The 12,803-nt window shown below is 40.8% G+C and overlaps 1 pseudogene; it reads right to left on the bottom strand.

The window, feature by feature from the left end:
• Nucleotides 1-2,974: 2,974 nt before the first annotated feature.
• Nucleotides 2,975-4,269, bottom strand: LOC139311882 (zinc finger protein 665-like; annotated as a pseudogene).
• Nucleotides 4,270-12,803: the final 8,534 nt, after the last annotated feature.

The following is a 12,803-nucleotide window of genomic DNA, read 5'->3' as shown; positions in this document are numbered from 1 at the left end:
CCTCTAATCTCCCTTTCCAGCCAGGACCACGTGCTCCGAAACCTCTCTTCCTCCGATGGGCGTCGGTGTCGAGGGTTCCTCTGCCCATGGGAAGAGTGTCTCTCTCTATACGGTGGAAATGGAGCTGCCCCTCCTGGTCCAGTGTGGTTATGTTAAGCTCTGCGGATGGCCCTGAAAAAATTGAGCAAAGGCAATGCAAAAGTTGTAGGGGTGGTGGTGTCCTTGAGGGTCTTGGAGGTCGGTGGTCGGTCGGTGGGTTTGCGGAGCTGGAGAAGAGAGAAGGAGGCGCACCTCGAGGCCCGATCTTGACCCGGAGGAAGAGCAGCTCCGTCTCCCTTTGATTTACGGGCACCTCTTTCCTTCTATGTTGTGCCAAGGTGGGAAATAGGAGGTGGAAACCCCGAGTAGGAAGATGCCCGTTACCCGAGTGGATCAGGGCTTGTTTGGGATGGCGATTAGAACCTGGGTTATCGTTTCCACCGATGGTCCCCCTTGGAAAGGCAGGAAACGTCCCTTCTGTAAACTTTTGCTTTAATCGGGGTTTGTTGACCACCGATTAATTGGTTGGATTTGAACCCAATCCACAAACAAGCAAGAGAGAAAATCCCAAAACTGGGCTTTGAACTAACCTGGAACTTTACAAGATATTCCGGTAGAATCTTTTTTTTTTTTTTTAAAAAGTGCTTGGACATTTTGCCAAGAAATATCCCGGATAGGATATTTGGGTGATGAGGCCTGGCAGAGGCCAAAAGAGAGATGCCCTTTTCAGTTTATTTTTTTGTTTAGGAACTCTGTTCAAAGGAAGTCCTAGCCATCTTCAGTCAGCTTTTTTGTTTCTGCTAGAAGACTTGGTTGGTGATTCCAAATTATTGGATAGTAAACATTTAATTTAACTCTCAGGAGCTTTTAATTCAGTAATCCTTACCTCTTACAGTGATCTGCAATGGCCACTGGTGCAGAGCTTATAGGATGGCCCTCCGTTGTGAGAATTTAAATTGAGTGGGGGGTCTCTGAAGACCATGAGCCTGGGTGGGTTTCCTGCAGAGCCTCAGATTCTATGGGTTGGTCATTTCCCAATCCCCACAGCCCCCTGGACAGGAACGAGTGGAGTTTTAGGGAGCAGCCCAGATCTCGTTTGTTCTCATAGGGACAATACAAGCACAGGTAGTCCTCCGCTTACAACAAGTCCATTTAGTGACCTTTCCAGGTCACAACTCCCCTGAAAAAAGTGACATGACCGTTTATCACACTTATGACCATTTCAGCACTCCCATGGACATGCGATTGACATTCAGATGCTTAATGTTTATATTTATGACGGTTGCAGTGTCCTTGGGTTACGTGATCACCGTTTGTAAGCTGACAAGCAAAATCAATGGGAAAACCAGATTCACCTAATGATGGTGTTACTACCCCATCTCTGGCCAAAGAGCCCCTGTTGATTCAGTGCATGGAGCTTTTCATCCCGTCATCAGTTGTGAGGGATCCTCATCCATTCCTGGGCTGAATTGTGGCTCTTGGTCAAAGACGAGGTCTCCTAAGAGCATTAAGCCTTGGCCTTCTGCAGCCTTCATCCACGACCTCCGTACCTAACCGTCAGGGAGGAAGGTAGAAATGGGCTCCGACTGTCTCTTAATAAAGGCAGCTTCTCTGGTGGACATCTTGCCTCTGTTTCATTTCTTACATGGTTGGAACCAAACTCTAAGGTGCACTTCAGTGCCAGTGAGTCCCATCAATCTACAGCTGCCTTTTTTGGTAGCTGCTAGAAGATTTTGTTGGTATTCTCTCTTAACTGGATGGTAAACATTTTATATTAACCTGTGGGAGTTTTTAATTCAGATATCTTCAGGTCTTAGACTGGTCCTTAATAGCCTGACATTAACTGACTTCTGGGTTGCCTGAAATGCAACCTGTTATCAATTAACTATTCACACCAAACTGATTACATAATTCAGAATCGCAGTTCCCTGTGGCTTACATGTTCTAAGTAAGATGTGGTCCAAAATAACCATGAGCGTGTCAGGCACATGTAGGTAGCCCCCAATGATCTGCCTTTAGGAGCAGGAGTCCATCCAAATCTCCAGGGCATTTTTCCTAAAGTTCATCCGAAATCTCCTCTTTTAATTCAACCCTGGAAGTCAGAAGTGTCCAGCTAGAGAAGATGGAGTCAAAAGAATCAAGATGGCGGATGTTTTAAAGGGCAACACATATAAAGCTAAAAAGGATTTTAACTGCAAACAACATGGCAACAATCAGGCGGCCATCTTGACTTTTTTGAACTCCCAGCCCATGTCCTGAAAACAGTCCTGTTATTTTGAACAGTAATTTTATTAAGGATTGTATACAGAGATCAAAGAAACTTAATACAAATATGTGTGTGTGAATATATGAAAAAGACAATGTGGAAAAAAAAGAAAAATTCCTCCATAAAAAGATAATGGGAAAAATAAAAGTTTCCCTCTTCATCCTCAACAGCAGATTCAACATCAACACAAAAAAAACAACCTCATTTTCATTCAAGCCTCACCCCATTTTTATTGTCTCAGAATCTCCGGTTCAGCTCATTGATCAACAAAGAATTAACAAAAACACTTGTGTTTCTTGATTTATGACTGGAAATCCATTCCCAGTTATGGACATAACTCGAGAACTATCTGTACTCTGCGAAACATTATATATACTCCCCAAACACTCGTAAATCTTTTGGGTGATCATGCTGGTAAGTTACAAATGCAGCTTTGTGAGCAAAATATCCTCAGGCTCCCAACACCAAACAACTGGAGGATTTCCCTTCTGTCACTGTGTGAAATTCCTAATGAATGATTATGACTTTAAAAAAAAATGTTTCTCATATTGTTCACAACTGAAGAGATTTATCTCTGCTATGGACTTTCAGGTACATTTTTAGTTCTGATTTACAATGAAAAGATTTCCCACACACTGCACACTTGTGATGCCAGTCTCCTGTGTGATTTCAGGTGTGCCTGCAAAGTGCTGAAGGTTGGGGAAAATATTTTCCACATTCCAGACATTTTTTTTCCCAGTGTGGATTCGTTGATGCATCACAAGAGAATCTTTCCGTGAAAAACATTTATCGCACTCTGAGCATTTGTGGGGTTTTTCTCCTGTATGGATTCGGCTGTGAACTCTAAGGGAAGATGAATGAGCAAATGCTCTCCCACAATCTAAACATTTGTGATTTTTTTCCCTTGTGTGAATTTTCAAATGACTTTTAAGGGCTGATATGGAAATATAAAAGCTTCCACATTCATTGCATTGATATGGCTTCTCCCCTGTGTGGGTTTTATGATGTGTCAAAAGGTTTTCCTTATAAGGAAAAGATTTTCCACATTCTACGCATCTATATGGCTTCTCTCCTGTGTGGACCCTCTGATGCCTTCCAAGATGGTGTTTTTGGGAAAAGAATTTCCCACACTCCCCACATTTGAATGGCTTCTCTCCTGTGTGGGTTCTCTTATGATCCTGAAGCTCTCTTGGAGTAACAAAACTTTTCCCACACTCCCCACATTGATAAGGTTTCTCCCCTTTGTGCCTCTTCTGGTGTCTCTGAAGTTCATGAGAATATATAAATCGTTTCTCACATTCTGGGCATTCGTAGGGTCTCTCTCCAGTGTGTCGTTTCTGATGTCGCATCAGGGATGATTTGTAGGAAAAATGTTTCCCACATTCAAGGCACTTTTCGTTTTTCTCCCCTGTGTGTGTTTTCCAATGACACTGAAGCGATGAACTCCGGGTGAAACAGTTCCCACACTCAAAGCATTTGTAAGGCTTTATTCCTGTATGAATCTTCTTATGGGACCAAAGACCTGACTTCTGAGAAAAGCTCTTCCCGCATTCCCAACACTTGTAAGGTTTCTCCCCTGTGTGAATCATCTCGTGGATTCTGAGTTGGGCTTTTCCACGGAAAAACTTCCCACATTCCAGACATTGATAAAGCTTCTCTGTTGTGTGGATTTGCTGATGTTTAAGAAGGTGTAACATTTGACCAAAGCATAAGTGACATTCATCACATTTATAGGGTTTTAATCTGGGGGGGCTTCTGAGACCTTTGGCATCTTTTCCAGAGAAGAATTTCTCACCCTCTAAACCTTCACTGGATCCATTTCCCACATGGACCTTCCTGTGGGTCAAAAGGAGGGACCAGCCAGCAAAGGATTTCCCACATTCTGAGCATTCATGGGGACTGCCATGCTTTTTTGGAGTGCTGCTTGTGTCTGAGCGGGGATCCAAGAGTTTCCCAGGCTCCATCCTTTCTGCCGGCTCCTGCCTTGCGATGAGTTTCTACCAATCTGTTGATAGTTATTTATTTATTTATTTTATTTATTCAATTTATATACCGCCCTTCTCCTAGTGGACTCAGGGCGGTGCACAGCCAAAACTAAAATACATAACAATACAAAATTTAAAATTAATTAAAAGAATTATATACTTTGGCCCGAATTAAAACAGTGCAAATTAAAACCCATTAACAAATTAAAACTAAACAATTAATAACCATTAAAAACTAAAAAAAAGGGGGGCGGTACCCCCCCTGGGAGTTGTCCTCCCAGTAAATTTTTGGTCACAATCTCTTACTCATTGTTAGAAGGAAAAAGAAACAGAAGAATATTTCATTTTCATAAATGTAGAGAATCAAAAAATCTCTGGTAGGCAAACTCTTCTGTTGTTGTAGTTAACTGATTTTGTGGGTTAAGTGGAGCGAGGCTGAGGCTTCATCAAATATCCATTAAAGAAATTACACCATTACTCAGCTCCTTGGCAGCAAAATCCAATTTCACCACATTGCTATTTTGTTAAATAAAGATAAAAAACCCTAATCCTTATTCTCCAACCAAGATTTATTTACTCACATTTAAACACCCACGTTTATTTACTCCATACTTTATTTACTCACCTTTAAAGTTACAATTAAGAGGTCTGTGGGTCACTTGTTCTCCCCTCTGAATCAAGGATAGGAATGACCATCACTGCTGACCGGTTTGATTTCTCCTTAATTAAATGATCCTTTGTGGAGGAAGCTACTTCTCCAACTTCCAAATTCTATAGGATGGAATCCCAGTCAAAGGTTGGTGGGTTCTGATCCAAGAAGGTCCCTTTTTCCTCTCTGGAGTTCACGGCCACATCTTCACTGGTCTCCTGCAAAAGGAAATGAAAAAGGCTCAGATGCCGACAGTAATGCTGTACATAATCTATAAATGACCTGGAAGAGGGAGGAGAAAATAGGATTGTGTAGAGGATACAAAATAACAGGAGATGAAGTCCAACAGGGACCAATGATGCATAATTGTGAGTAGGAAAACTCAATGGTAAACAAGAGAGATCAGATGGGGAAGAGCATGAGTGAAAAGGGCTGATCTTTCCTGCTCTTTTCGGAGGCTTCAAGGCCACCAGGTTTCCTGAGATCCAATGGACAGGCATTTTAAAATCATGCAAGGCAACCTTCTGGCCATCAGCTTGTTCTACCAGCTGCTCACAAGACCAGACTCAAAACTTCCTTAGAATTTGTGGTTTCTAAAACATCCACCAAGGAGCATCTGCCACATCACAGCCCCTTCTTGGGCAAAACCAAGAAAAAGAAAGTTTAGAAATTTTTAAAGAAGAAGCAAAGTAAACATAACCATACAAACAAAGTATCTTATTTTTAGCATTTTTTTCATCGAGCTCAAACAAAGAGGAACTCTTGGGGTTAAGAAAACATGAACTCCATTCAGTTAATTTAAACCTTTTCTTTCCCCCCAAACCCTCCCCTCCTAATTGCAATGAGGTCAATCTGTGTTAAAAAAAACCCACATTACAAATCTCAATATATGTTTTAAAGCTCCTTTTACCCCTTTTTTTTTCAACTGCACTTGCGGGATATGCATGCTCAGAGAACTCTTGCTTTGACGGACCTCAGAGAGACCTTCTGAAAAGAGACTCCTCTTGCGGGGTAAATGTCTCTTGGCAGGAAGGGTGGCCTGGATGCTGGAGGGAAAGCAGCTCCATCTGTCTCGAACGGGATCCAGGAGCCTCTCCCGAGGGATCCAGCGGCGATCCTCGCCGGGCGAAGCGGGACACGCGGAGGGAAGTGGAGATCCAGCCAGTGGGAGGGGAGAGGCGGGGTCGGGGCTTTTGCTCTCCTCCCGGGCTCCGCCCTCGCCTTGCAGCCACGCCCCTTAACAGCCCCCTCCCCTTTCTGTCTTCCCAGCCAGAACCACGTGCTCTGAAGCTTCCTTATCCGGGGTGCCTCTGCCCATGCGAAGAGCGCCCTGCTTTGCCGGGGCGGGGTTGCCTCCTGCTCCAGCATCCCAGAGGAGAACTGAAGCTCCGCGATGGCCGCCCAAGAGGCTCGGATCGCGGCGTAAAGAGGGCCGGGAATGGATGCGGAGGAGCCCGATGAAGAGCCGCTTCGGGGGTGGGAAAAGGCAGGCGCCGCCCGGACTGTCCGGGTTCCCCTCCGCGGCTGAGACGGGACGGGGAAAGAGAAGCGGGGATGAGTCCTCCCTGCAACCGCGGTTGGGGGAGCGCCAGGGGGAGGATCGGGAAGAAGCCCCGAGCAGATCCCTTCTGGTGGATCCAAAGATCCTAGAAGAGCAGCTGGGTAGGTTTCCATTAGGGAACAGTATTTAGGGGGAATCCCTGGGTGGAGAAAGTTGGAATGAGTCAGGGGCGACGGGAACCTCCGATGACTTCCCCTCCGTCCCGTGGGAGGAGGGCTCTTTATGGAGCCTGTCTGAAGGTGGAGTGTGTGGAGCTGTCCAAGGGTGTCCTCCCGGTGGCCTTCCTGGATAAGGGGTGTGTTTATGTAAAGAGAATCCGAGTCTGCCAGGAGCCCCACAACTCCTTTACCCACCCTCCCCTCCAGCCGTCTTTGTCTTTCCTACTCTATGGATCCATCCAGGGAGATCCCTCAACGAATAGTCCTTAATGGTACTACATCCACATGGAGAGAAGTAAGCAGTGGGGTACCACAAAGCCCCTTCTTCAGCCCAGAATTCTTCAATATCTTCATTAATGACTTAGATGAGGGGATAGAAGGGGAACTCATCAAATTTGCAGATGACACTAAGCTGGGAGGAATAGCCAACACCCCAGAAGACAAGCTCAGGATCCAAAAAGAGCTTTTTTGGGCCCTATCCAAAAAAATAAACTTTAATGTGGAGAAAAGCAAAGGTTTACATTTAGGCAGGAAAAAATCAGTGGTATAAGTACAGATTAGGTGAGACCTGGCTCAAAAACAGTAACTGTGAGAGAGCCTCAGCCAAAAAAGCTAATACAATCTTGAGTTCTATAAACAGAATCAAGATCACATGTATTAGTACCGCTTTAGAAAACCTTAGTAAGATCACACCTAGAGTACTGCAACCGATTTTGGTCACCATACTACAAAAAAGTTGTTGAGACTTTGGAAAAAGTTCGGAGAAGAGCAACTAAGATGATCAAAGGCCTGGAGACTAAAACATACAAAAATTGGTTGCAGGATTTGGGCTTGATTAGTCTAAAGTAAAAAAGGATTAGGGCTGATATGATAGCAGTATTCCAGTATTTGAGAGACTGCTGCAAAGAAGAGGGGGTCAAATTATTCTCCAAAGCATCAGCGCGCAGGACAAGAAACAATGGATGGAAACTAATGAAGGTTTTGGTTACCACCTTTACAGCGCTCCATGGCTCAGGACCTGGGTACTTGCGGGACTGCCTACTACCACCAATAGCCTCCCACCGGCTGGTACGGTCTCAGAGAGAGGGGCTCCTCTGGGTGCCGTCGGCCAAACAATGTCGACTGGAGGCCCCCAGGGGGAGCCTTCTCTGTGGGGGCACCCACTATCTGGAACGAGCTCCCCCTGGAGATACGGAGGATCCCGGATCTGCGCACCTTCCACTGTGCTCTAAAGACCTTTTTATTTCACCAGGCAGGCCTGGCCTAACTTTCTCCCTCTTTTTAAACAATTTTAATATTTTTTAATATTTTTAATATTCAAAGTTTAAATTTGTTTTAAATTGATTGGGGTTTTAATCTGTCTGGGCCAAACTATTTAATTCGATTTTATTTCTGCTTTTTAAATTTTGTAAATTTTGTTGGCTGTTCACCGCCCTGAGTCCTTCGGGAGTAGGGCGGTATATAAATCAAATAAAAGTAAAAAGTAAAGTAAAGAGAGAAGTAATTTGAAATTAAGGAGAAACTTCCTAACAGTGAGGACAATTAAACAGTGGAATAGCTTGCTTTTAGAAATTGTAGGTGCATCATTGGAGGTTTTTAAGAGGAGACTAGACAGTCACTTATCTAAAATAGTATAGGTTCTCCTGCTTGAGCAGGGGGCTGGACTAGAAGACCTCCAAAGTCCCTTCCAACTCCGTTACTGTTACCTCCAAGGTCCCTTTCAGCTCATGAATTTCTATTCAGGTGTTTGTGGGGGTGTCTCCTCCCCAAACACCTAAGAGAACACTGTCACATCGAAGCAAACAAAATTTCCAAGTTTCTTCTCTTTGGTCAACATGTCCTTCCTCTCTTCTCCTCCTAACTCAGCCAGAATTTCACCTTCCTTCTGCAATTCCTTCTTGTTCCTCTCAGAAATGCCTCTGGGGAAAGCATGTCATCCCATTTCACATACAAAGCAAGTGTAAGTGCACAATATTTCAATTTCAACTTCCCTGGGCATTTTGTCAAGGTTTATTTTACTTTACTTTAGTTTATTGATTAGCCCATAGACCATATCAAAGTGCAGAGTTCCAAACATAAATTATTATTAAAATCTGACAAAAATAATGTAAAATGATATTGGAATAGAATACAATTTAAAATGAGATGGTTTATAATTTAACAGATCGGTAAATAAAAATAAAATATCTCGGTAACTCCCCGCCCCCAATCACATTTTGTCAAGATATTTAAATTTATAACTGAAACGGAGGGGGGGGTAAACAGTCAGAACAGTTACAGCTGATTGATTGAAGAGGGATGGCCCTGCAAGAGGCAATCTAAGCTGTGATTGGTTGCCTCGAGTGAAAAGAGGGAGGTTCCTTCTTTCCCGCCTTTTTGCCCTGGGTGCCCCCTGTGATTTACCTCATGATGTTCCTGCTCTGCTGATTCACCTGATATGATCCTCTTTGCTTCTCATTTAATGTAAATATATTTATTTATTTAAAAAAAAACCACGCAGACACAATTTCCTGTCAGTGTCTTTGATTCCATTTGGTCACCTGACACAAAGGTGCTTTTTATCAAAGAGGCAACTGGACTTTGTGGTTTTTCTTTGAAGATGTTTCGCTTCTCATCCAAGAAGCTTCTGGATTGAAAATGTTTTCAAGGAAAAACCACAAAAGTCCAGTTGCCTCTTGAAAAAAGGCACCTTTGGGATAACCATGGCCTTGATGACTGAGAATCGCCATAGACAAATTCCCTGACACATTTCACTCCATTTAGCTTATAAATCAAGTATAATTTAGGACCACAATTAAGCCCAAAATTTCTGTCAGAGAGCGACCTTAAACTATGATTATTTTTTAGCCCAGGAAGTGAGACAATCCTTCATTTAGCATTATTCACCACCGGGGTGAACAATGTAAAAAAAGTGCAATCCAGAGAAATTAAAATGTGGTAGGATAGTGTAAATTCTTTTATTAAGGCTGGACGATAGACTAAAACATTTAAAAAACAAAAAACCCAGGCTAGATTATCGACTTTCATGCAGTTCCCACGGAAACAAAACTTCAATGAAACCTTAAAAGTTTTACTTGACAACCCTAAACAGGATTTCCTTTTTTATATATATAAATAACTTTTATTGTGGTTTTTCTTTTCCATAACTCTAATACATAATTAAACAGACAGTCATTTTTATATACTTAGATTAACAGTTCATGTAATATATACATTATATACATATATATACATCCTCAACTTCCTTGTGTATATTACCTATTTTTGTTTCTGTAAAATACCATTTTTCCCAAACCGCATTATATTCCGAATCATCTTTTTCTTTTAATTCTAAGGTAAGTTTATTCATTTTAGCATATTCATATATTTTCTGTATGAACAATCCCTCTGGTGGTAAATTAAATTCCTTCCAATATTGCGCGAGCGCAATTCTTGCTGCTGTTAGTATATGTAGGATCAAATATCTTATTTTTTTATCATATTTATTTTATTATTTTAATATTCCCAGGAGAAATGTTTCTGGATTCAGCTCAATTTGACAATTTATTAAGTCTTGTAGCCAACTTGGTCCAATACTTTTTCACTTCAGGACATAGCCACCAGGCATGAAAGAAGGTACCTTGGTGCTGGTTGCATTTCCAGCACTTTAGGCTTAGGTTTGGGTACATTTTAGCCAGCCTTGCTTTTTCTTATAGGCAATTGATTTTGTTAACGTGTAGTTTTTATTCCAAATTGTTTCCCACTCATCTAAATCTATGTTATGCTCTATATTTTTAGCCCATGCAATCATCGGTTCTTTCACCACCTCCTCTACTCTATCAAATTCTAATAAGTAATTGTATAATTTGGATATTAATTTTCTTTCGCGGCCAATCAGCAATTTATTTAGTTGTTTTAGTTCCATGTCAATTTTATATTCTTCCACGTCTTTCTTGTATCTGGATTGCAGTTGTAGGTATGGCCACCAATCAATGGATATTCTCTGTTCCTTTAATACCTGATTATTTTTAAGCTTTCCCTGCTTATCTAAAATTTCTGAGTATCTAGGCATTTTGCTGATATCTAATGTGTTGGGGTGGATCATAACTTCCATAGTAGCTAGCCAACCGGGGATTATCATAAAATGTTTTTTCTTTGTATCTTCCCAAATTCGTAGCAGTGCATCTCTTATTTTATGTCTATAGAAATATGAGTATATCCTACTCCCTTTGTCCCACATAAAAGCATGCCATCCCTTTTGTAAATCATGCCCTTCCAGGGTTAAAATTCTTCTGTTTTTTAAATTAACCCAATCCCTTATCCATACTAACGTGGCTGCTTTGTGGTATAGTTCCCACGCTGGGAGTCCAAAACCACCCCTACTTCTACTATCTTGTAGAGAATGTAATTTTATCCTTGCCTTTTTTCCTGATCAGATGAATATAGTCGTAATTTTATTTAGTTCATTGAAAAATTTTCTGTCTAATTGTATGGGGACTGTTTGAAATAAATATAATATTTTAGGTAGAATATTCATCTTAATCGTCACTATCCTACCTAAAAGCGATATTTGTGACGTTCCCCACTTTTCTAAATCCTTCTTTATTTGTTGGACCAAAACCATATAATTATTCTCCTTTAGGGACGAACACCTCGCCGTTAACCATATCCCTAGATATTTGACTTTTTTAACGATTTGTAAATCCATTTCTTTTTCTAATTCTTTTTTCTGAATTATTGTTCAATTTTTAACTATCATTTTGGTTTTCCCTTTATTAATTTTAAGTCCTGATATTTCCCCATATTTTTCTATTTCTCATATTAGAATAGGGCCAGATTCCAGAGGTTCCTCAATAATAAATACCATATCATCTGTAAAGGCCTGTGCCTTGTACTCTTCTCTTATAATTTTCATTCCCTTTATTTCTCGATTTCCTCTTCTATTTAGTAATATTTCTAATGTTAAAATAAAGAGCAGTGGTGACAATGGGCACCCTTGACATACACCCTTAGTTATCTGAAATGTGTTGGTAATATCCCCATTTACTATGACCCTTGCCTTTTGTGTCTAATAAATTGCCTCTATCATATTCTCAAATTTAATTCCCAATTTCATTTGTCTAATTTGCCTAATCATGAATTGCCAATTTAGATTGTCAAAAGCTTTTTGGGCATCCAGAAAAGCAAGCACCACTTGTTTCTCTGGATGAGCTTCATAATATTCCAGGGTGTCTACAATTATTCTCATATTATCTCTTATTTGTCTATTGGGAAGGAAGCCATTTTGATCCGGGTGCATAGTCTCATTTAATACTCTTTTCAGCCTTTCTGCTATTATATATACATGAATATTTTGTAATCCGCATTTAAAAGATATTGGTCTCTAATTTCTGATTTGACTCTTATCTGTATCTTCTTTCGGGATTAAGGTGATGTATGCTTCCCTCCACAATTGTGGTATTTTTGATTCATATAAAGCTTTCTTACAAAGTTCCAATAACATTGGTTCCATAATTTAACTCAATTTTTTATCGACTTCCTCTGGGAGGCCATCAGGTCCTGGTGTCTTGTTATTCTTAAGTCTAAGGAGTGCCCCTCTCAGTTCTTCTGGTGTTATTTCTTTATTTAGCAATTCCCTTTTTTCCTCCTCTAGTGGTATGATCCCTTCTTCCAGTAGATAATTATCAATTTTATCCTTTGGTATTTCCTCTTGTTTGTAAAGATCCGCATAATATTTTTGTACAATTTTTTTTTCTCCTTCATTATTTTGTGTGATCCCCATCTTGTCATCTAATTGTTGGATAATCCGTCCTTCTTTCTCTTTTTTTCAATTTATAGGCCAACCACCTTCTGGTTTTGTTAGCATGTTCAAAATAAAATTGTTTAGAATATTTTAAGTTTCTTGCGATCTCCTCTTGCTCTAATTCTAATATATTTAATTTATGTCTCGCAAGGGTCAAGGTTTCTTTAACAAATTCATCTCCTGGTTTTGTTTGGAGTCGCTTCTCCAAATTTCCAATTTCTTCCGATAAAATGTTATGCTGTTTCCATTTTTCCTTATTTTTCTTTGCATTCTAGGCTATTGTTATTTCCCTTATATAAGCTTTCATGGTATCCCATAAATTTATTAGTAAAGTATGGTGTTTTTTATTTTCTTTAAAAAATG

Source organism: Pituophis catenifer, unplaced genomic scaffold, assembly GCF_029215685.1.
Source record: "Pituophis catenifer annectens isolate HBS135680 unplaced genomic scaffold, rPitCat1.0.hap2 SCAF_2, whole genome shotgun sequence".
In the NCBI taxonomy this organism is placed as follows: Eukaryota; Metazoa; Chordata; class Lepidosauria; order Squamata; family Colubridae; genus Pituophis; species Pituophis catenifer.
This window is presented reverse-complemented; position numbering and strand designations above follow the sequence as displayed.